The following is a 25,109-nucleotide window of genomic DNA, read 5'->3' as shown; positions in this document are numbered from 1 at the left end:
TGAAAATGCAACTTCTTCCCTAGTATCTAAATAAGACGTTGATATAATCTTATGCCATTCAACTTTGATCATCACAATTGTCATTGTGCTGCGATAATTATGTAGAAAAAAGGATAATTGGATTGTTAAAGGATGGAAGTATTCCACTATGAATAAGAAATTTATGTGTGGAATGAGGAGAATAATCCAGGTCTGATACATGATTTTAAATAATTAAATATGACTCGTAAATATGCAGCTTGCTAGTTCCTGTGGTACCAGCACCTTGAAAATTACAGCAACGGATGATTATGATTATTCTGTTTTTTTGGACTTTGCTTTATGTTGCTTCATTGTTAGAGCAGATAATAGATACAGGATGTATTGAAGATTCATCTGACACTTGGACATTTAAAGAATGCCTGGCTAAATGTTTTCCTCATTTTTCTCTTCAAAAACATTTGCAGCTGTAAAAGCTTTCAGCTTTCCTCTCATTTCATTACCCTCTACACTCACATGACACATTACATCACCGGCAGTGTATCTTGTTAACTGTTGTTATACAAATGAGATGGCGCATGTGACCCAATTCGTATGCAGCGAGAAGCGACATTCCCACCAGGTTCCCAGATCCCTTTATTGTAGCCTTGGCCGAAATGCAGCAGAGTGAAATAAAGAGATTCCTATTAATTAGTGATGTGCTTCGATGGCAGATGCGATTTCTCTAGGACCAGCTGTCAGCTGTTCTTACAGTGGAAGGAAACTTGCAGTTGGGGTGGGGGTGGGGGAAGAAGCTGCATATTTGAATGTTTAGTGAAAAGACAATCATGTGCATTGCAAATCATAAAAAAAATGATTTCATTTGTGGCACTGCATGACTGAAGAATAATAACTGGTGCTTTCATGACTATTTGAATTCACCTTTATTAATCTTACAGAAAAAAATGAACTGTTTTTGTGCTAACAACAACATCTTTCTCAAGCCTATCTTCAACTCCTGGATGGAATACAAGAGTAATCACCACCAATCGCATCTGCTCTGTTACAACCTTTCTTTTCCTGTTTTATAAACACTAGTTTGCTTTTTGCTCCTATGAATTTTCCTTTCGTGCTCCTGTTATTGTGAATAAAAAAATGAACAAACTTGCATTTATATAGCACCTTTCATGACCCGAGGATGTCCCAAAATGCTTCACAGCCAATGAAGTTCTGTTGAAGTGAAGTCACTGTTTTATTGTAGGGAAACACGGCAGCCAATTTGTGCACAGCAAGGACCGACAAACAGCAAAAAGATAAGAAACCAGATAATCTGTTTCAGTGGTGTTGGTTGAGGGATAAATGTTGACCAGTACACCAGGAGAACGCCCCTGCTCTTATTTAAATAATGGGATCCTTTACCTCCATCTCAGGATAGGCAGAGCTTTGGTTTAACCTCTCATCTGAAAGGTGGCACCTCCAACACTGCAACACTCCCTCAGTATTGTATTAGTGTCAGCCTAAATTATACTGAGCTTGACCCCACAACCTTTTGACTCAGGAGTGAAAGTGCTACCACTGACCCAAGGCCACCTTACCATCTTACACATTTTTCCTACCTGAATCATCGTGGCATTCAAATCAAGGCTCTTTGTACTGCCACCTTCTCAAACTCATCGTTTGCCAAAGCTGCAGAACATCTTAACTCTTATCACTTTTCCCTTCTTATAATCCACAAGCGGTTAAAACCCAAGCTTGGTCTCGCCTTCTGACGACTACTTGATTTACTTCCACTGTACTTATTTTTTCAACCATGGCCGGTCCTGTACTTTGGGCTGTGGCCCTTCACCTAGGTTTCTGAATTTATAAAATGTAGGCAAAACAAATTCAAAGCAGACGTTCTGAACCTTGCAAAACTAAATTCCTCAGTGATTCGAAATGACCTATAATGATATTGTTGCCACCATTAGCAAGCTTACCTGTAAACTGGTACTGTAGCAGCCTGCCTGTCTTCCACTTGGATTGGTGTACTGCCAGCTGACAGTATTTACATAAGTTCTTGTTAATTACACAGAGTAGACAGCAAACAGTAATAAATGGCAAAATGTAAGGCTGTGTATAATGGTGTGTATTTCAGTGGTGAGAGAATCCTTGTGCACCTGCAATGTTTTTGTTATGTAGCCCTCCTTACTCATAAAGTAATATGTAAATGATACTACCACTTATTTAGAAATCACTTTACCCGCACAATCCCTATAAATAACTCCACATGTTACACCTCAGTGGCGAGACCTTTGCGTGCAGCCATTACTGCCTTATACCTGCTGCACAAACTAATTACAAACACGCCCGCAGTATAAACACATCTCTCATACATCTGGCCATTGTTCTTTGCCTTTTACATGATTTGCAGAGCTCCTGGAAGCTTATAGAATAACCTAAACCTTTTCACACCAATTTAAAATTTCCAAAGTGCTAGTTTGTGCTTTGTCAGACAGAAGTAGTAAAGAACATCAGCACACAGAGTGCACAGTGTCTGTACTCTAGGAGCAGTAAAGTTTTACCTACATTTAGAACAGAGCAGCTATAAAATAACAATATTAATGTTCCCAGTGTGCTCAATACAGCGATTGCAAGCTCTGGTTATTGCAGGCAAGAGATTTTGAATGAAAAATTACCTGCGAGTGCTGCCAATTCTATTAAATGTATTGCAGACTTTTTTTTTAACCACAAGCATACAACAAATAGATTTTAAAAAAACACATTTAATTTTATTCTCAAAGATCCCAATTTATTAACACAAAGTTTAAAAAAAGAAATCAAAATAAAGTAAAAACTGCATTTGTTCAAGCTAGGTATCTCTGTATTGCTGTAAGGAGTTAAAACATTCAACTTGAACCAAACATCAGTGCTTTCTCCCTCCTTCGCCAAGCTCAATCAATGTACTTCAAATTTACAGAATTTGGAGGGGCACCATCTTCACGCAAATATATGTGGTAGACTATTTGTACCAAAATGCCACTTGGATATTTAAACAGCCTGTTTTTAAAGGCATTGATTCACATACAACATCCCTGACAGCTCAGTTATAAAGTCTCTCTTTGCAGCCATTATTGACTTGAACCTGTTGTGGTGCTGAGTTATATCGACCAGGAAAGTCTCTCGTTTGAAGATCTCTGTTGGATTGCCAGTGGCAGCATTACTGTTGGCCGTAGGGAGGGGGAGGAAAATCAGCTGGGCTTCTCACTTCTGATCACAACACAAAGACATTCCACCTATATCGTGCCTTTAACAACAACAACAACTCGCATTTATATAACGCTTTTAATGTTGAAAAATGTCCCAAGGCACTTTAGTCCTGTAATCGGAAAAAAAAAGACAACAAGCCAAAGAAGATAATCGGATGGGTAAAGTACATTTTAAGGAGGATCTTGAAGGAAGAGAGGGAAACTGAAATGGAGAGGCAGAGAGATTTAAGAAGGGAATTCAGGAGTGTAGGGCCTAGATGGCTGGTTACATGGCCGTCAATGGTAGGGCAAAGGGAACGGGGGAAGCATTAGAGGCCGGAGTTGGAGGAATGCAGAGTTTTCGGGAGAAGAGGGTGTGTAGGGCTGGAGAAGTTTACAGAAATAGGGAAGGGTCTTAAACACAATTTGAGGCATTGAAGGTTTGGGTGCCAATGTAGGTCAAGAAGCACGTGGATGATGGCAGCAGAGTTTTGGATGGTCTGAAAATTTATGAAAGGTGGAGGATGGAAGTTTGGCCAGGGGTGCATTGGAATAGTTGAATCTGGAGGTGACAATGTCACGGATTCTGTGCTGCCAAGTGCGGGAGACTGGGACATGACAGCATGTATGGATTAAAACTGAGCCATTAAATATTGTTGGGGAAGCTTAGCGGAGCATGACAAGTTTCAAATAGGATGTTCCACATTGTGGCTCCACAGATTTTCTATGTGAATGTAACAAAATATCCGAAGATGCTGCACAGGATTGAACACAATAGGAACTGGAAGAAGAGTTAGGGGAGGTGACCAAAGGCTTGGACAAAGAGATGGCTTTTGAGAAGCATTCAAGGTGAAGAGACACATGGAAAGGCAGAGAAGTTTAGAAAGAGAATTCTTGATTGCAGGATCATGTTGACTGAAGGCTTTGCCCTCAGGGATGAAGCAGAGGACAGAAGGGAATGTATAGTAGTCTAGACTCAGAAGAACATGGAATGTGAGCTGGGTCGTAGGGATGGAGAAAGTTGCAGATGTAACAAGTTCATAGAGAGTTTTCTAAATAAGGATAAGAATTTTGAAATAATGCATTGGAATATAGTGAGTTACTAGACAGCAGTGAAGTCCTGGGTGATGTGTGAGTGGGATTTGATGCATGTATGTTGAACATACAGTAGGACTCTCCCATTTTCCCTATCGATCTGAGCAGCCAAATCTTTGAGGATCCCAAATGGGGTGCCCAACACTAATTCTGGTTGACCATTATATTTCTGTTCACCTGCTGCTCTGAGGTTCTCAATGGAATCATCGGGTCAGGCTTTCCTCGTCTAGTCTTTCTGTGTCTTCAAATAATCCAGGCATGTTGGAATAGTCCAAGATGCAGGCATCACGAGTAGTTCCAGAATAATGGGCATTGATTTGCATGTTGATTTTTCTATGGTCTGACACCGCTGACACACTAATGTGATGGAAGTCCATTCTGTTCATAAAGCCTTTGAGGTTGATGTGAGGAGCTCAGATGGCCACATGGAGGATGCCCTGCTATCCAGTAAAAGTTCTGTTATCTATTCAGCTCTTATCTCCTTTTGTTGCAAACATGTGCTCATCACTTGCTTGATGCATCTATGGACTAGCTAATCTGTCATTTGCCCCCTGTGATGGCTTGGAAGGATCCAATTGCATGAAAGCTTAATGCAGTGGTGACCTTCACAGCTGTGCGATGAGTTATCCCTGTTGTTGAATTGGTCTGCAGGTCAACCTGGAGCAGATGGCACAGCTCAATGACTGCCTCTCTTGTGAGACAGAGGTGCTGAAGACAGGTCTCCTCTGAAATGCCCACGAAGGTCTGTCTTGGTCTGTAACTGTATGTCCTGGGGTAAGCACAGCTGTGTTCATAATGACCGAAGCACCTGCCATTTTTGTCCTCTCCTGAATTCAACTTTCTTGTCCAAATCGGAGTGCTGTTGGAACTTCCAAAGGAATTTCCATCCTGTGTTCTATCTTTCTCCTGTGCTAAACTCACTTTTTTTCCCCAAATAATTTTGACAAGTCAATTAAAGCAAACAAAATTAACTTTATAAACGAATATAAAATCAATGCAGTGTGCAACCTTCTTTGAGGCATTTTAGGAATAACTTTGAGACCTCAAATCTGCTGTAATTGCAGAGGTTCAATGTCAAGATGAAAGTTGTACACTGTGCTGTGACCCATTCCTCAGTGTAAAAAGCCATATTACCCTATGTTGATGCCTTAAATAAAAAGAGGAAAATTGGAAGAAACCTATGGTTTATTTAGTATAGCATTTTTTACAAACTGAAAATTAGAACTGTTGGAGAAAGCCTCTTGAATTGGGACCATAAACCGCAGGCACTAAAAGGCAAACATTTAGTAAAATATGTTGATTGCTCACGTCGTTCCTGGAATTAATAATACTTTTCTAAGAAATCCATTACTGGTGTAATTCTCAAGGTCACTGTTCTTATTGGGCATTTGTTCTTTTTTTCATTGGGTCTGAGTGCAGTGATGCATCTGTCACTTTCTTGTCAAACAGAGCAAAGAGAACTTGTAATTATTGCTGACAACAGGCTGATGTGGGATGTCTGCCCCCTTGTGCTTTGATGTCCTCTCTGTTTGACTGGGCAAACAGAGGAAGTATAGTTTATGATGGTGAAGCTGCAGCAATGTGATTACATTGTTGTGAAAATGGCAGCATTACTTCAAAATAAATTCAAACTGAGTCAAGATCAATCGAGTTTTACTACTGAAAAAATTGATATAAAAAATAAACTGGTTTTATTATATGTGGTTTGTACAAAGTGTGTACACGCACATAGAAATAAATTAGGAATTGCACCATGGAAACAAGCCATTTTGCCCAACTCGTCCATGTGAGCATATTGGCCTCAAGAGGGTACATTTGACTTTGGGCGATAGTGTAAAATAGGCCATAGTGGACCATCCGCCCATTATACCGGATCATTATATCGGATGACTGGTCCATTATACATCTCTCACGATTTTCATTTCTATTGACTTTAATCAGGAGAGATGTATAACGGGCGGCTGATCTGATATCGCCCATATTTACCCTATCGCCCAAAGTCAAAGTTACCCCCAATCACATTTAATCATCCTGTTCCCAGATCCCTTATTCCCTTTTCCTTCATCCACTAATCCAATCTAATCTTGAACATTGACATAGTTCTTCATCTCATTTTAACAGCATTTTGCAATTGTGAAGCTCACAGCAACCTCATCGTGGATTGTTAGTTCTGATGTCAAGAAAACCTCATCCCTTCATCCTTGTATTTCCAGCACACGGTGCAAAGTATTCAAATAGAGACTGTTGGCCTACCACTGTGATTGAAATATTCTGAATGGAGGACAACTGCTGATTGATGTCAATGCATTTTTGTGATATTTGTAAATATGTGCTGGATTGTCATTTAGTTGGTTAATCAGGGTGAGTTACTCTCCAGCTCTAGGAAGGCTACAAAACAAAGTATTTCACCAACTTGTAAGGAACCAGAATGCATTTGTTCCTTCTTCGATTCTTATTTTTCAGTTGAATGTGATCCTTCATGGCCTGTTACAAAGAAAGAAAGAAAGAACTTTCATTTAGGAAGCATCTTTCACAACCTCAGGGTGTCCCAAAGCACTTTGCAGTCAATGAAGTACTTTAGAAGTGTAGTCACCTCTTGTAATGTAGGGAAACGCGACTGCCAATTTGCACACAGCAGAGTCCCACAAACAGCAATGAGCTAAATGGACAGATAACCTGTTTTAGTGATGTTGGTTGAGGGATAAATATTGGCCAGGACACCAGGAAGAACTCCCCTGCTCGTCTTCGAAATAGTGCCACAGGATCCTCAGTTTAACTCCCGCAGTACTGCACTTCAGTGTCAGCCTGGATTACCTGCTCAAGTCCTTGGAGTGGGGTTTGACCTATAACCTTGTGACTTAGGTGAGAGTGCTACCACTGAGCCACGGCTGGCTGAACTCCCTTACCTGAACTGAGCTTCGTATCAAAGTTTTGGAGAGTTTTTTTTTAAAGTCCAATTGGCAAAATGGCATGTAACTTAAAATGTATTGATATGTCATCGTAATGAAAAAACAAATGCATGAACTGGAAAAAATGTACAGTAGAGGATCAATTGCTTTGGAGAGTTTGCCCTACCATCAGCAGCAGTGCAAACAGGAATTCTTCACTCAAGTACAAGCACATGTGAATGTTTGAGATTGGTATTGGGTGTGTGAGTAGTGTGAATGTGGCTGTACATATGCGCTGTCTGTCCCATAAAAGCTAATAAAATCAGCAGGAAGTTCACAGTAGTTGTGGGAGGCTCCTGAGGGAGCAATGTAAGATCCACACTTCATCCAGAGGTGTGAAAACATTAACTTACCTGATTAATTGCACTTGAAATTTGTGACGTGCAATCATTTTGTTTTACAATTTTGTCATTCGTTAAGCTGGACCATATAATGTTTCAAATCCATTTAAAACTTATGCTGTGTGCAACATTTAATGCAAGATGTCCCAGCCATCTTTGTTGGTTCTGTTCATTCTGTGTATGTGTTTTCTGTTTCTAGATTTCCATTTATACTGCCCCTGTTTCCATCTGGCATTTTTGCACAGTATTCAACTACTCTGGCTTAACAATTTACCTTCTTGCAACATATTACCTGAAATGTTTGCTTAAATGAAAATAAAGCATGTTCTTTTTCTTGGAATTATTCCTTGTCATATTTCTCTGCTTCTCAAACGAACACTTGTGCTTCTTCATCCAGAAAGACCCAGCTCCATCTCCCTGCTCCAATTTTTCCAACCCACCTTTGATTTATCTGATGTCTGACCTTTAAGTATTTACATTTAAACAATTTCGGTGCCAGCAGTAAAAATGCCACATTACATGCCAATTAATGGACTGCATGATTTAAAAAAAAGAACAAGGATGTGATGTAATTTCCTTTCTAAAACACAGATGACAAGATTTTGATTCATACTAGTGTCGATTTCAAAAGCATGTCATCGTGCCTTGGGGAAAAATATTTGTTTTATTCAGATGCATGAAGTGACAGTTCATAGCACCATATGAAGGTCTAAATCTAAATATTACTGGTGTTATTACCAATGTATTTTTTCCCCTTTAGACACCATGGAAAGGTGGCAGCAGGAATTAAAGTGGGCTTTTCTCCTTACAAAACCTCCCCCACATTCAAATATTTGTCCCCCTGTATTTTTAACTGAAAATTATGATAAATGCCAATTGGACCCATATTCTTGGGTCCAAAATTGCAAAATCTTAATATATGGGTATAGATGGCAAGGCTCATGGGTAGTTCAGAGCCTAGTTTCTGGATGCATACTGCAGTCCCACTGCAACCTAAATGGTGCTTTGCCCATCACTGTAATGCAGCAAATTTACTGAAGCACTACATCACAAGATTGACACAAAGTAAAAATGTAGCTTGCTGATATTGAAAGATGTGGAGATGCCGGTGATGGACTGGGGTGTACAAATGCAAGGAATCTTACAACACCAGGTTCTCGTCCAACAGTTTTATTTGAAAATTACAAGCTGTCGGAGGCTTTCTCCTTCGTCAGGTGAGTGCTGATCTCACCGATATATTGGGCCGGAGTTTGCTGGAGTGGGGTATCTCACGGCCTATGCCGTTGGTTAGACTTTTTCATGCGCCCTTCAGCTCAAAATTGTTTTGCGCCATAACTTGCTGGAAGCGAACTGATAACGGTAAGGTGAGGGCAACAGGGCATCTGGGGCTTTAGTGAAGGGTGAGACCAACATTGTATCTCCTTAATCAAATGAGATTTAAGGATTGAGAAATAAACAGAGGAAGGACTGAGAAGACGGGTGAATTAGAATGGGTGAATTAGAATTCAAATCAGATACAGACAGAGAAATAAAGTGAGGGAAAGAAAGATCAGATTAAGAGAGAGAAAAAAAGAGGCAGAAAGGTAAAGAACTTTTTTTTAAATTTAAAATTTGACATTTTTAAAATCTCCGACAACAATTGAAGGAATGGGACTCCATAGTTTAAATAATTCACTTTCTGGGCCAGAGAGGTTGATTGGCAGTCATTAACAATTATCAGGTAGTTAAAAGGGGTACTTATGCTATTAATTACTGGACTTAACTCTCTGTGGTGAGATTAATGGGCAATTAATGTGCAAATCCAGCAAGTTCTTAAAAATAATGGGGAGGCTGAGGGCAAGATTCTGTTTGTGCGAAGCAAACAGCGGAGCAGCGTAAATTGACCAGCATGCTCTGGAGATTCCCAACTCATGGCGTATCCCTTAATCCCCTGAATTTGCTGGCCGATTTGCACATTAATGTCTGTGTATGATGTTTACACGCCATTATTTTTTCAAGAAATAACAGACCATTGTTTTTAATTGTTAACAAAACTTGATGTAACTTTTTGATTCCCTCCCTCCTCCTAGGCTTTTTATTTCCCATAAAATAAATTATAATGTTTTTGTACTCCTTGCACAGTTGGTTTGTAGTTGATGCTGCAACTGTTATTGGTGTAAATTTCCAAGGTTTCTTTCTATTTTTGATTTTTTTTCACCACTTAGATCCACATTTTTTTTGGTACAAGCAGGCAAAAATTTTACTATCAGCATATTGTTATTCCCAGTAACACAGTGAAAACTACAACTCCCATGATGCACCTGTCTTTCATGCACGTGTGCGTGCGCGCACACACACACCCACACACAATTTGTACACAGAAACTAGAAAGCTTTGATCTTTTCTACTTGATTGTCATATGATTCAGTTTTTCATGATGCTTCTTTCATGTGTACGTGAAATTTCCAACTCAAGCATCAGGATTTGGACACGAGCAGGTTTATCTGGGGAAATTTGTCACAGGTATTTCTAACATTAATTAGAATGTCATTAGAAGAATTAAGGTTTTTTTGTATAACATCATCAAAACAATGTGAAGCATGAAATTTTGAACTTTATCTGAGGTAATTAACCTTTAAGTTACTATTTCAAGTCATTGTTCATCTCGAAAATATAGGATTTTAAATGAATTTAATCATGTTTAATTTAAGTGGAAACTATTAATAATATGATATACTCTGCCAGCGATATTTTGGTCCTTGGAACATAGGAACAGGAGTAGGCCATTCAGCCCCTCGTGCTGATCTGTGATCTAGCTCCATATACCTGCCTTTGGCCCATATCCCTTCATCCCTTTGGTTGCCAAAAAGCTATCTATCTCAGATTTAAATTTAGCAATTGAGCTAGTATCAATTGCTGTTTGCGGAAGAGAGTTCCAAACTTCTACCACCCTTTGTGTGTAGAAATGTTTTCTAATCTCACTCCTGAAAAGTCTGGCTCTAATTTTTAGACTGTGCCCCCTACTCCTAGAATCCCCAACCAGCGGAAATAGTTTCTCTCTATCCACCCTATCTGTTCTAATGTAAAAACTCACAACCTAAACACATGGGACAGCCTGCCTATTTGAGAGTATGCCTATTAAGTCCACTTCTTCCAATAGGCCAAGGACAATTTGCAGTGTTGTGGACTTTCCCTAACATTGTTAATTTTCTGAAAGAAGCAAACAAACACAGATAAAACTTTCAAAAGTTCGAACAATAGTAAATGCTTGCCTGATTCCAAAAATAGTCAAACAAAAAAAATCTAGCGTTTGATTAGTGTGATCTTTTGCATGACTTTGATATGTTCAGAATAAGACAAGCACCATAGTGTTCCACCATATTTGATTGCCTGTGCCCAGATCTACACGTAACAGCTGTAAGGGTATGGTAGTGTGGTGGTTATGTTACTGAACTAACAATCCGGCGTTCTGGACTAATAATAATTACGCGAGTTCAAATCCCACCATGGTAGTTTGGAAAGTTAGAGTTCAGTTTAAAAAACCTAGAAATAAAATGCTTGCTTTTAGCTAAAGTGACCATGTCATAAAAACCCAATTGGTTCACCAATGTCCTTTAGGGAAGGAAATCTGCTGCCCTTACCTGCTCTGGCCTCTAGTCTCACACCAACATAGTTGACTCTTAACTGCCATCTGAAGTGACCCAGCAAGACAGTTGGATCAAAAACTGGGCAATTCGGGATGGGCAATAAATGCCGGCCTTGCCAGTGATGCCCACATTCCAAAAATGAATGTAAAAAAAATCCGTAATCCATTTCATAACCAGATATTCATCCAGCCTTTTGTAAAATCCTTCATCAAACTGACATCAACCAATACATCCTATTTCTCTGGTAGGGGAACAGAATGAGAGAAAACTTCTCTCTGGCTTTGTTTTAAGTTTGACAATATTACACACATTTCCTATGATTGTAGTTTATGCTGAAAACTTTTCTTACATCAGTGCCTTTCAATATCTTACAGATTTGGATCATGCCCCCTTTCAATTCTCCATTGAGAACAAGTCCTTTTCTGTCATTGTGTCTTTATAGATTAATGACTTGACTCTTTAATGCTCTTTCCTCACTGTAGTAAGAATGTATTTTTGAAGATGAGATCAAAATTGCATTTATATATATCCTAAATACAGCCCAACCAATGAGATATATAGAGTTAATACTATCTATTTCAACTTATAATCAAAATCTCTGTGAAGTATTCCAGGTCAAAGACTTAATAACAGCAGCCTTCCATTAACTTGACAGTTAAAGTTACACCCAAATCTTTAATTCTCTTTCATTATTGTGTGTGGATGATTGATTGTGTGCATGTCTCACATTTCCTGCATTAATTTGCATCACTTTACATTTTGTATAATAAATTCTATTTGCCATTCCTTAGCCCATCCTATTAATTTGCCCAGATCACTTAGAATGCTTCGGAGCTCCCCTGCACCAGACATTTGGCCAAGTGGTTTGAAGTCGCCAGAGAATTTCATAACTAATCTGAAGAGTGTACTTCTAGTTATGTTATAAACACAAAAGAATTAAGAATAGAATTCTACTGGCCTCTGCCTTTAAACAGAGATTAACCATTTTTAAGTGTCAGCTTAACCTGGAGGAACATCAGTTCCTGGCAGACTAACCTCGAGCAAACATTAGTGGTTGACAACCTACCCCGGAGCACACTTCAGGGCCTGACAACCTTGATTTACTCGTGTGAATTTACTAATGGTTTTGCTGGTGCTAAATCTTCTGCTCCAAATTGAATTCTTCCCTTGTCAGTCAAAAATTCATTTTTTATTCATATAATGTTGTCAGCCAACAATGATATGGAAAGCAGCCAGGTTTTCTATGCTGTGGCAAACACTTCGCATGAGACAATCCCAGGAAGCACTGACTGATAATAGCGCAATGCTATTCAATAAAGAAAAGAAAATGTTTTCTATGTGTAGCAGAGGACCTGTCCCACTGAGGGCAGGACTGTAGGCAACAAACCATTTGGGTGGGGACAGGAAGAAGAATTTTTGGGATGTGATGGAAATTATGAGTTTTTAACTGGCCTTAACTCCAATGGTAATAAGCATATAAAAATTAATAAATTCATGTGGTGAGATGGTGGTGTTGCTTCTTTTGCTCCCTTATTTATTGATCCATGCTTTTTCCTGAGCCCGGTTGTAGCTCTAAAATATTGGCTCTCGGAGTAAAACGAAAAGCCTTGTGTGGGTTATTTATATCAGGTACAACATTAGCATCATCACTGGTGGTATCGAGGATCCTCATTGCCATTGACAATAAAATTGCATGCCCAGTCTGAGTTACTCTAAAGTAGCACATGTGGCCTGCAAACTGTTAGAGAAGTGTAAGGAATCTTACAACACCAGGTTATAGTCCAACAAATTTATTTTAAAATCACAAGCTTTTGGAGATTATCTCCTTCGTCAGATGAATGAATGAAAAGGTTCTCAAATCGCATATCTTATACTATGTTGGGACAGCATCACACCAATCAAAAGGTGTCGTTGTTATTCAAACAGGCCAGTCACGGAGAACAGCACGTCCCAGTACACTCGATATACATTGTGTCTATTACACAGGCAGGCAGAAAGAAACTCAAAATGGCAGAGAGAGAGAGAGAGAGAATTTTTAAAAACATATAAATTTTTTCCCCCTTTTTGCTGGTGGGGTTACGTGTAGCGTGACATGAACCCAAGATCCCGGTTGAGGCCGTCCTCATGGGTGCGGAACTTGGCTATCAACTTCTGCTCGACGATTTTGCGTTGTCATGTGTCTCGAAGGCCGCCTTGGAGAACGCTTACCCGAAGATCGGTGGCTGAATGTCCTTGACTGCTAAAGTGTTCCCCGACTGGGAGGGAACCCTCCTGTTTGGCGATTGTTGCGCGGTGTCCGTTCATCCGTTGTCGCAGCGTCTGCATGGTCTCGCCAATGTACCATGCTCCGGGGCATCCTTTCCTGCAACGTATGAGGTAAACAACGTTGGCCGAGTCACAGGAGTATGAACCATGTACCTGGTGGGTGGTGTCCTCTCGTGTGATGGTGGTGTCTGTGTCGATGATCTGGCATGTCTTGCAGAGGTTACCGTGGCAGGGTTGTGTGGTGTCGTGGACGCTGTTCTCCTGAAAACTGGGTAACTTGCTGCGAACGATGGTCTGTTTGAGGTTGGGTGGCTGTTTAAAGGCGAGCAGTGGAGGCGTGGGGATGGCCTTAGCGAGGTGTTCGTCGTCATCGATGACATGTTGAAGGCTGCGGAGAACATGGTGTAGTTTCTCCGCTCCAGGGAAGTACTGGACGACGAAGGGTACTCTGTTGGTTGCGTCCCGTGTTTGTCTTCTGAGGAGGTCTATGCGATTCTTCGCTGTGGCCCATCGGAACTGTCGATCGACAAGTCGAGCGTCATATCCCGTTCTTACGAGGGCGTCTTTCAGCGTCTGTAGGTGTCCATCGCGTTCCTCCTCGTCTGAGCAGATCCTGTGTATTCGTAGGGCCTGTCCATAGGGGATGGCCTCTTTGACGTGGTTGGGGTGGAAGCCACGCTACACGTCACGCTACACGTAACCCCACCAGCAAAAAGGGGGAAAAAATGTATATGTTTTTTAAAATTCTCTCTCTCTCTCTCTCCCTCTCTCTCTCTGCCATTTTGAGTTTCTTTCTGCCTGCCTGTGTAATAGACACAATGTATATCGAGTGTACTGGGACGTGCTGTTCTCCGTGACTGGCCTGTTTGAATAACAACGACACCTTTTGATTGGTGTGATGCTGTCCCAACATAGTATAAGATATGCGATTTGAGAACCTTTTCATTCATTCATCTGACGAAGGAGATAATCTCCGAAAGCTTGTGATTTTAAAATAAATTTGTTGGACTATAACCTGGTGTTGTAAGATTCCTTACATTTGTCCACCCCAGTCCATCACCGGCATCTCCACATCATGTTAGAGAAGTGGCAGCAGAGCTTTAGAATGCCGGGCACCTCAGCTTCTGTACTGCGTGTGACTGAGCTATCCATGAGGTCTCCAAATGTTCGCTGTGATTAATTTGTTAAATCTTGTATAATTGCGAAGTCCTGGTTGAAAAAGGCATGTTAAATGTGGGTGAACCAAAGGGTGTTTGAATCCAAGCCAAGCAAAGGTTGTCTTGCCTCTTGGAGCCAAAACTTGAGCTGAATCAATAATTTAAAAAAACGTAAGAGGGGAAAAAGTCAAGATTTGAGGAATCTGAAGAAATAATTCGTGACTATAAAACTGCAATACACTTGGGTCAAGCAGTTTGCGTACTAAATTTGATTGAGATATTGAGCAAGTAGAAAATTAACTGTAAATGTTCCCTTTATAACTTATGTAGTCAGAAAAGCCTTAATCATGTAACATTTCTGTCCTGATAGTATTATGCACAAAGAAACCCTGTCATAATTTCCCTTGCAATCAAACTATGGACCTAATTTTCATAAAATTTGGAAGGCACAAAAAAGCTTGTGAATCTTTTTTGCTGTTTCCATCTCAAGCAAATTAAAAATTTGATTCTTTTTGGACGAGCCTTTAATATTCATCCAAATCTGGATTGAGGTTTCTAGCTGGCTGACATGTGTAAAAACTGATGAGAATGACAACATGTAAAAGGTACAGTGCAACTTTACTGGTGAGAAGCACAGTAGAGTCAGCCCCTCAGATTTTTTTTTCAGTAAATTGATCTTTGATCAATTCCATGGATTAGTTCTGTAGAAAGTGCCACTTTTAAAACCAGGGGGAACAGCTGCCTGTCAGATCACTGCACTTTTCGCAGACTGCTCTAATGGGTCAGGTACTTAACACCTAATAGAGTAATCATTTTGAGCGTCTGCACCCTTCATGTAGGCATCCTTGCTGATGATGTATTTTCTTTTAATTTAAAAGATTTTGCATCAGGTACGGTAGATAAATTCATTTGAAGGCCTTCCCACGCAATTGTTCAGCGACTGAAATGGAGCAGGGTCGTGCAGCTGTTTACTGTCACAGGGAAAAGGGCACCTAGCGGGAGCTATTAGAGAGATTCTGCTCCTAATCTGGTGGCAGAAGGGCAGGGTAGGTCACGTTCATTAAATTATAGCCACACTCTGGGTGGTGCTAATTTTAGGTTAAATTGAGGTTAAAGCTCCCCTGTATTTTCTAACCGATTGGCCCTATAAAATAATGGACCTCTCCTCTTTGTGATTAAGTATGTGCCTGCAGATTGCCATCATTGATAATTAACAGCTACAATTGAAATCACAGGGCACTTCAGATTGTACTAAGTAAATAGCCTTTTTTGTTGGATATAGTGCTATGTAGCCTTTAACCCATTCACTTGCATAAAGTTGTTTGTTAGGATGGAGAGACGTTGCTGAAGAAGTGACAATGCTGTACCATCTCTTGGATTGATTGACCGAATAATTCTGTGTGTTTATGTTGTGCGCTTGATCCATTAAAGACTCAAGTTTAATGGGGTAGATTTCAACTTTTGGGAGGCCAACCAGTGACGAAGAGGCTGTGGCTCGGGCCTCATTTAAATCCGGCTACCGAGCTGCAGATGCACTCCTGCTCTTCCTGACCTCACAAACATAATTTAAAACTTACCTTTCCAGATCCTCTTTGGCTCTATTGCCAGCGGAACTGGTCAGAACACGCATGGTGCACGGGCTGAGCAGCTTTATCCTAAAATGGCAATTGTGATATGCATATTAAAAGGAGCCCACTACCTGAAACAGGCAGATGCTGTGGCTGTCAAGTGGTGGCCCCTGTGAAAGTCACAGCAGGCTGATCATTGGGGTTAATACGACGGTAAGGCTACCGTCCCCATTTTGAGGCCTGTTAACATTGATTTCGGCAGGTTAAAATTGACCCCAAAAATAGTAAGTATTTTAGTTTGAGAATACCATGTAATAAATCTCTGGCTTTGGCAAATGTATACTTTAAGTATACCAAGAGTTTGGTTTTCACACATAGATCTAACTGAAAATCAGAGACCCTCTTTTGAATTCTGTTAGCAATAACGCCCAGCTGATTCCTTGCTCCCATGTTTTTGACACGATGTTGATTGATAAAATATTATATACAGCAATTAAACTTAATTCACACACTTCTGGTTACAAAGTTTCATTTTAACATGAGATTCTCCTCCTTTGTTCCTTGTGAGTTTTGCAGGTACCCTGAGCCACAGTGGGGGTCATTTTGAAATCAATGGGATGAAAATTGGGTAGATTCTACAAGGCACAGATGATCCGCTCGCGCGGATTAGCTCCCAGGTGGTGAAGATGAAAATGATCCTCAGTGAGTTTGGTCAGTCTCACATATAGTATAAAAGTTATATCGAACACTACAGAATCATATCAAATACTTCAATATCCTCAGTTTTTTCAACTATATCAAGCAACGGGGCCAGAAAACCTAGATTTATTGTATTGGATTTAGAGCTGGATTTGAAAGCCAGAAGTAGAAATGTAAAATCATTTTTAAAAAATTAAGGAATGGAGTCCTTTCATATTTTGAAAGTTGTAAAAGACATTAAGTACTCATTGGCTTTTTAAAAACTTTATTATGGAACAAAAATAATATTTCCCAAACATCCTACAAGAAAAATAAATAGATGTCTTCAAAATTATGAAGGGGTTTTATAGGGTAGATGTGGAGAAGATGTTTCCACTTGTGGGGGACACCAAAACTAGGGGCCATAAATATAAGATAGTCACCAATAAATCTAATAGGGAATTCAGGAGAAACTTCTTTACCCTAAGAGTGGTAAGAATGTGGAACTCGCTACCACAAGGAGTATTGAGGCGAATAGCATAGAGGCATTTAAGGGGAAGCTGGATATGCACATGAGGGAGAAAGGAATAGAAGGATGTGCTGATAGGGTTAGATGAAGAGGGGTGGGAGGAGGCTCGCATGGAGGATAAAGGCTGGCATAGACCAGTTGGGCCGAAAGGCCTGTTTCTGTGCTGTAAATTCTGTGTAATATTTCAGGTTTCTTTTTATGTTACATATTTACAGATGCCTGAAGGGAGTCTCACGAGCAGCTTTTTCTGACTCTGTTATTATTATGCCTGTAATAGTTCCATGTAGTTTGAGCTTTGGGAAATGAACTGGTTTGTAAGGTTTCTTAAGTGTAGTTATTACCAAGTACAGTTTTGATACCAATTTTGATGGCCCCTGCTCATTGGAAACCTAATTAAAATATAGAAGTTTTAAATCTGTGTAAAGTAGCATTGTAGTGTCAGTAGGACACTGGCAGCTGCTGTCACCGTCCAGGAGTAGTTGTTTAGTGAGGTGACCTGAAGCCTATAAATCACTGGAATAGAACCAGATGGTGGAGAACAGTGCCAAAACTGTGAGGATAATAAAATGGATGAAGAGAGGAAAAAAGACTTATTAAGAAAGGAGCGCTGTAAATAAACAAGCAAATAAATAGAAATGTCGGAAGGTGGTTTGTAATAAGATCGAGAAACAACAGAAATGAAAGGAATGAAGGAAGCAAAGCACAGGTATAGTCATTAACAGAGAAATCAGTTATAAAAAAAACACAGAAAATTATGCAATTGGACATAAAGAAAGAATAAAAAAGATTAAAACAGGATAAGGAAAAAGACCAGTTAAAGAAATAGACTAATTGAATGTCCCTCGCTCTGGGTGAGTGTTAATCCAGATTTAAAATATATTTTTAAAGTTTCTTGCTATTATCTATTTACATTGAGCTTTTTCATCCATGTGGAATGATGCAAGGGCTAGATTTCTGCACAAGTGCTTTTGTTGCTTCTTTGTAATAGACAAATTGTTAGTGTAACTCTGTCTACCTGGATTGGCCTTGCCAGTTATCCCGCTCTCCCTTCTCCCAGCCTTGGGAAGTGTTGGAATGCTGTGCTCTTACAGAGTGCTTCATCAAGGAGCCTGGCACCAAACTGTTGAACCTTGCTTAATAACAAAGGTGAGTTCAAATGTCAGTTCAGACTGAGATTCAAACTCGTGACCCTTTGAATTGGCGTTAGGATTATCATACATTTTAGCAAATCTTGTCGGTTGACCCATTTTTCAGAGTTCTGTTGACTTCTGTGTGACCTGGTAGAATTCCATGGGACAAACTGTAAATTCTTGAACCATTTTCTGATCCTATCAAGAGGCAGCAAACTCTGATAGGATTAAAGATTTGCCCTAAAGAATCCAATAGGATTTGCTTCAGAAGGAATTTACCACAATTCGTAAAGCAGCCAAACAACTGAGAGAACAATGATAAAGGAAATCTCTTGAGGTGCATTTTACATGTTTGCATTTGTTGTATTAAATCAATTATTAGCCAGCTGCAACTGAAAATATAACATTTTCTGTAGAAAATATCCTTGTCAATGTAAGGTGGAAAATATACCTTTCCTGTGCCAAAAAGTCGAGGATATTAGTGCTCAACAAGTCGCAGTTGGTTTTAAATCAGAACATTGTGTTTGTTTATTCCGCAGAGCATGTCCAGGCCTATACTGGCACGCAGTTTTGTGGGTATTTTTCCACTGTGCTGTACTACCTTACTAAATCTGGTTTCATTTTGATCTGGATCTTCTCATATTTGCTTGTGAGCTGTAATTGTTCACGAGTCCTGTCCAGAATACCATTTCTCGGTGTTTTTGGACCTACTGTTGTTTGCACGTTTGAATAAAATGCCCCCGATCCAAAAATGTGTGCGTATTTATTGGCTGAAGATCAGTGAAACCCAATTCAGGAAATGAGTGAATATGGCAAAATGATGGACCACTGGACCAGAGAAAATGGAATTTGTTTTTAAGCAGCAAATCAAGACAACCAGGACAGTGCTAAGGAGCTACAGGTAGATTGGAGATTCTTTTAATACTATTTTTGTATATGCTCATAAAAATGAGGCACTGAGAAAAAGAGCAATTTGCACCCAGTAACAATGCCACGTGCTTTCGAGGCTGTATATCAAAGATCATTAATACCCTGTTCAGCTTAAATGAAGGTTGTGACTTTATATCGATGAAGAATTCCAGCCCTGTTTGTCATACGTCAACAGTTTTACCTACTTTGGTCCTGACACAGCGCTTTGTTTAAAGACTGACAATTTGCCTACCAGTGGTAGTGAATCCAGACTGTTTGGGAATTGAAAACGGCATGAATATAGCAAAACTAGTGTGCTCTAAAACTGGGCTGAGATTGCTTTTTTATTGCTCTGCACAAAATAATCATATGCCAGTGAAAGACTTGTGTTCTATTAAAGATTGTTGTATGTGATCATAAATGGATTGAATGTTTTGACCCTCCTGTAGTGGTGTGATGATAGATTGGTTACATAGAATCATTAATTAGGTTTGTTATGAAGCAAATATTTTTTTATTATGCTTTGTGTGCCATGAGTAAATCAAACAATAGAACAATGAAAATCATGGCTACTTCCTCAAAGATTTTTGCTCTCAACCTCATGCTTCCTTGCCCCATGGCCTTTATAAAATACCCCCTTATTGTTTTTCTGTTATCTGCTTAATTCATCTCACTGATCTAGAGAGAAGAGGATAGATAGAGAAATAGAGAACTTCAGTTTTGGCAGCAATGTATTGATTTTCAGCTTATTGCCTTGAAAATAATGAGTTTGAAATCTGTTAGAATATTTTTCTTTATTTTTAAATCAATTTTGGCAAGACCTGCAGTGACTGATGAGATGCTTTTTTTCCCCAAAGGTAACAGTCATATCCAACTGGAATTTACAAAATAAAATTATGTAGGGTTGATTTAAAATTTAGGTTTGCTAAAATGAAAGCTTTCTGTGGTCAATCCCAAGAAGCATGTACTGCCTCCTAAGATTCAACCTTCCAGAAAGGATAAGAATATCCAAACTATAATTCAAAAATCGGTGGACCTTTATGTCCATAAAAACAGGGTTGAAGTTCATTCATCTTAGTCCAAGTTTTAAGCCAGCCATAAAATGGTTTACATAGACAACATCTGTGCTGCACCAGCATTATACAACCTTCTTGATGACGATCCAAGGACTTTCATGATGCCATCACTATCCTCTTCATTATCAGAGTGCCATAAAGGAAAAGGGCGATGCCTGTTCCTCCCAGTTTGTGGTTGCCAAAAATCCGATTGAATGAGCACTTTAATAATGAGAAATTCAAGTTAGTCTTACTGTGTGCACTCATTCAGACAGCTTATGCAGAGAACTGACTATGGTACATAAACCTGGGGATGAGGGAACTGCAGAAGATATTCAAAAACGGCAGAAAATGCGACTGGCCCATACCTGTGGTGCACATATGAAATATTTAAGTTAAAAATTATTAGGTTGTTTTTAAAGAAATATCTATACTTATGCATCTTCTACAGCCTTGCTTATGGGCGAAGCAGCCCAGACCTGTGAGTGAGGAGGTTGGAGGCAGGCTGGAGAGTGGTTGACTGGTCTGGGGTGCAAGCTGCAAGCTACAAACTGAGGCAGGTTACAATTGAAGAAATGCAGTGTGGTTGGGAAGACAGGTAATGGAGAAAGGCAATTGGTACATTGTCAAAGTAAATTTGGATTTACCACTGTTCTGTTTCCTGGCCTGGCTGTGTGCATATTGAATTGGGAAACTGTAATGGTGGTTGAAAGCTGAACATTTTGTTCTACTGTCTGATTGGCATTTTCTGAAGTAGAAACACCAAACCAGTCAAAAATCTAGGACATTTACTCATACTGAGCCAATCTGAAAGCTTGAACATGTCAGACAGACACAAAAAATATAGATAGATATGAGATGAAAATATTCATAGGAAAAGGAGCTACCAAATTAAAGAAAGCGTGCAGTAGTTCAGATCAGGATATTCAAAATAAAATGAATAAAAAAAAGCTACTTGCAAAACAGATTGACAAAATGATCCTTTGTGTCAATGATTTGTTTTACTGAGATGGTAAGCTGGTCAGATAGCATCAAAGTGCGTTTGTGCCATTACTAATTGTATTGATCAGCCCCACTGGGTCAATAAGTTCTTCCCAACTCATGAACTGCCAAGCATTTAGGCAGAGGGATGAAGTCCAAGCAATTAGAAGAATGAAGAGCTGAAGCTGGATTCTTTCCAGATGGAATATCAACAATCAGACTCGTACACTGAAATATCCTTTGTGAAAATAATAGGAATGTCAACACAGTCCCCAGTGTTGGGATCACAATGTTCTAACCACCCCTTCTTATGGGTTTAAATCCATTCACAAGGACAGTGGGAGACAGAATGGAAAGGCAAAACCCTAGGTGTTGCAATTACTCCCAAAACTCTTATGGCGTCAAATGTTTGGTTGCGTCTTGTTTTAAAGCATTTTTTGACTATAATCCTTACCCAAACATCAACAATTTTGTTGAACCACATTTCATGCGCAGCCCAATGCCATTTTTAGTTTCCTGAGCAATCTGCCCAGACACTACAACCTAGGTACTGTAGTGAAAGACCACACAGAAACAGAAATGAAAACAGCAAAAGCCTGCAGTTGGCTGACATAAGTCAAGCTTGCTAATGGGCACAACCAGTACTGGTCTTATGCAAATGTGTTCTTTTTAAACAAAAGTTGACAGGAAGCAGATGAGTTATCGAACTTTGGTGTTATATGATCAGTTAGTCAATATATATGTTCTCTTTTTGGTTGAACGAGGATTAGTGGCTATACGGAATGTGGAGTTTCTAGGTAGTCATATTGATTTTGTGACACCTTTTTTCCAGGCATTTTCTCCAACCATTTTCCCCTAGCCCACCTTTCCTGATGACAATGGGGATGGATTTCCATGGTGGTTCTCCTGCTCATCCCCTGTAAATTCAGTCAAAAAGCCTAAGGAACCACAGAAAAAGGTTTTTTTTTCTGAGGTTTCCGCGGCTATTCTGTCGAAGTTATGGTGGACAAGTGGGCGAAGCCCCGGTGACTTTTCGCTGGAATATAATTACATGGTCACCAGTATCTAACCAAAGCGACCAATACTTATGCAACAGTCTCAACAATGAGTGTTGGCGGGCTACTGGATTACAGGGGCTATGACAGGCAAGTCCAATTCTGTCCTCACTTATCATCCATGCATGTGCGGTTTCTAACCAGATAGCAATTGGAATTGGAACCCTGAGCTGAGATCAGCAAAATCAGCTCAGAGTAGCGACTGAACCTGAGACTTTCCTGGTCTATGTGGCTGAGGTACTCACTGGATAAGCCTGATGAACGATTGCAAAACCTTGTTTTATTGTTTTTGAGAAATTACTGTTATGAAAGTGGCTATGAGCCAGTAATGAGTCTTATAGTCCAGACTTTATTACCAATACTTTCTACTCTTATTCAGTGCAAAATGCAGCCTTCATAGCAAACCTACATCTCCTCTAAACTGAGGCATTATCTTATGCATGAAATATCGGGGATGATATTGCTACAGATCCTTGGAACAGAGATGGTTGCGAGGAGATTTGATAGAGGTATTCAAAATCATGACGGATCTAGACAGAGTAGATAGAGAGAAACTGTTCTCATTGGCGGAAGAATCAAGAACCAGAGGACATAGATTTAAGGTGATTGGCAAAAGAACCAAAGGTGACATGAGGAAAAACTTTTTTACACAGCAAGTGGTTAGGATCTGGAATGCACTGCCCGAGGGGGTGGTGGAGGCAGATTCAATCATGGCCTTCCAAAGGGAACTGGATAAGTATTTGAAAGGAAAAAAAATTGCAGGGCTACGGGGATAGGGCGGGGAGTGGGAGCACCTTGTTTGCTCTTGCACAGAGGCGGTGCGGACTCGATGGGCCAAATGGCCTCCTTCTGAGCTGTAACCTTTCTATGATTCTACAGGGCAACTAATTAACTCCTCTACCTTTTCGATCTGTGCTGGAAATATATTGGCTGAATGACCTCCTGCTCAGACATCCCCAAAACTACAGAAAAAGTCAGGTTAACAGACTGTAGCTCTCCCAAATGATAGGAGAGTTTCCCATTACTGGCCTGGTTGTTGAGAAGGACAACATTGATGGTCACCGTGGAGAAGTTCATGGGCTATATTATTTCGCCTTCGATGGCGAAGGAATAAGCATTGCTATAAACTACGCATGTGAGAGAGAAAATGGAGAGATGGCAACAGAAAGAAGAATCCTCATTGTGTTAGGAGAAAGAACTTGCACTTCTAGCATCTTATTACATCCTCAGAACATTTTACTGCTTCAGGACAAATTAATTATTTTTGAAGTTCAATTACTGTTATGTGTATAAACGCAATAGCCAATTGCCCACAGCAACGGCTCGATTTTTGCACCCCAAAGCGGGTGCGTTCGTGGCGGGGGGCTGCGAAAATCGGGCATTCCCGGGGTGGGTCCGGAGCCCGGCTCCAAACCGCCCACTTCCGGGATCCCCAGTGATGCGCTGACATGCGCGCGCAGCCCCCGCATGTGGGACTCCCGCCGGCAATTAAAGCCGCGGGGTGCTACTTGAAGTAATTAACCAGGTACTTCAGGTCATTTACAGACCTGATTGACCTGATATTTTAGGAGGGGTGGGATTTTCAGATCAAATTGGGGACTGTTTCCCATACTCCCAGTTCAAATGGATGTGTTGCAGCCATCAGCCTGTGGCAGCTGCAAAGGTCCATTTGACAGGTGGTGGGGGGAGACCCTCACTCATTGCAGGAGGCCACTCTGTCACTTTGGACAAAGTTTGGCCTCCACCACCCTCCTCCGAACAATAAAATTCACAAACTTGCACACTTACCCCGGTGTCCAGACACATTTACCTACCTTGCGGACCCCCCTCAAATGTACATCTTCTGGATGGGGGCCGCCGTAGCTGCAGACATGATCTCCTCGGAGGACGAACAGCATCACCAGCCTCGCCGGCCACGCCATCCACCTCTGACACGTGGAGCTCCACAACACAGTGCCGTGACACATCCACCTGCACAGCAGGAGGGAGGGCAACGGCAGAGAGAGATGTGTCGCAGAAGGCATTACCCTCGCCACAGGCTCTACAGACCGAGGCTCAGCTTCCTGGACCTCTCTGAGCAGCAGTGCACACGGAGGCTCAGAGTCACTCGACATGTAGTCGTGGACATCTGCAACCTCCTTCATGCCAAGCTGCTCCCGGCTGGCCTGAGCACCATCTTCTTACCTGTCGCTGTCAAAGTCACCACTGCCCTCAACAACTTCTCCTCCGCATCCTTCCAGGGTGCCACCGGGGACATCGCCGACGTCTCTCAGTCATCAGCACAAAAGAGCCCTGCAAATACACCTACACCCACTTTGCAGTGACACAATGGGTGGCATCAGTTGTGGGTCTTCATTGTGATCCTCAGGAAAGGGCATTATTGCACAAACCAGACAAGATTTGCAAAGACGTGGCAGTAGTGGTGACAATATAATATGTGATGTGAGTTGGTCAGAAATCAATAGAAGTAAAAACCATGACAAACCCTCAAACACCCTTGTGCATCCCCTTCATACTCATGACACGTTTGCCTTACGCTGCCTACTGCACATATGTGATGCATGCCCTGTGGCTGCAGCACAGGTAGTGG

This window comes from Heptranchias perlo, chromosome 23, assembly GCF_035084215.1.
Source record: "Heptranchias perlo isolate sHepPer1 chromosome 23, sHepPer1.hap1, whole genome shotgun sequence".
NCBI lineage: Eukaryota > Metazoa > Chordata > Chondrichthyes > Hexanchiformes > Hexanchidae > Heptranchias > Heptranchias perlo.
Note: the sequence above shows the minus strand (reverse complement) of the source record.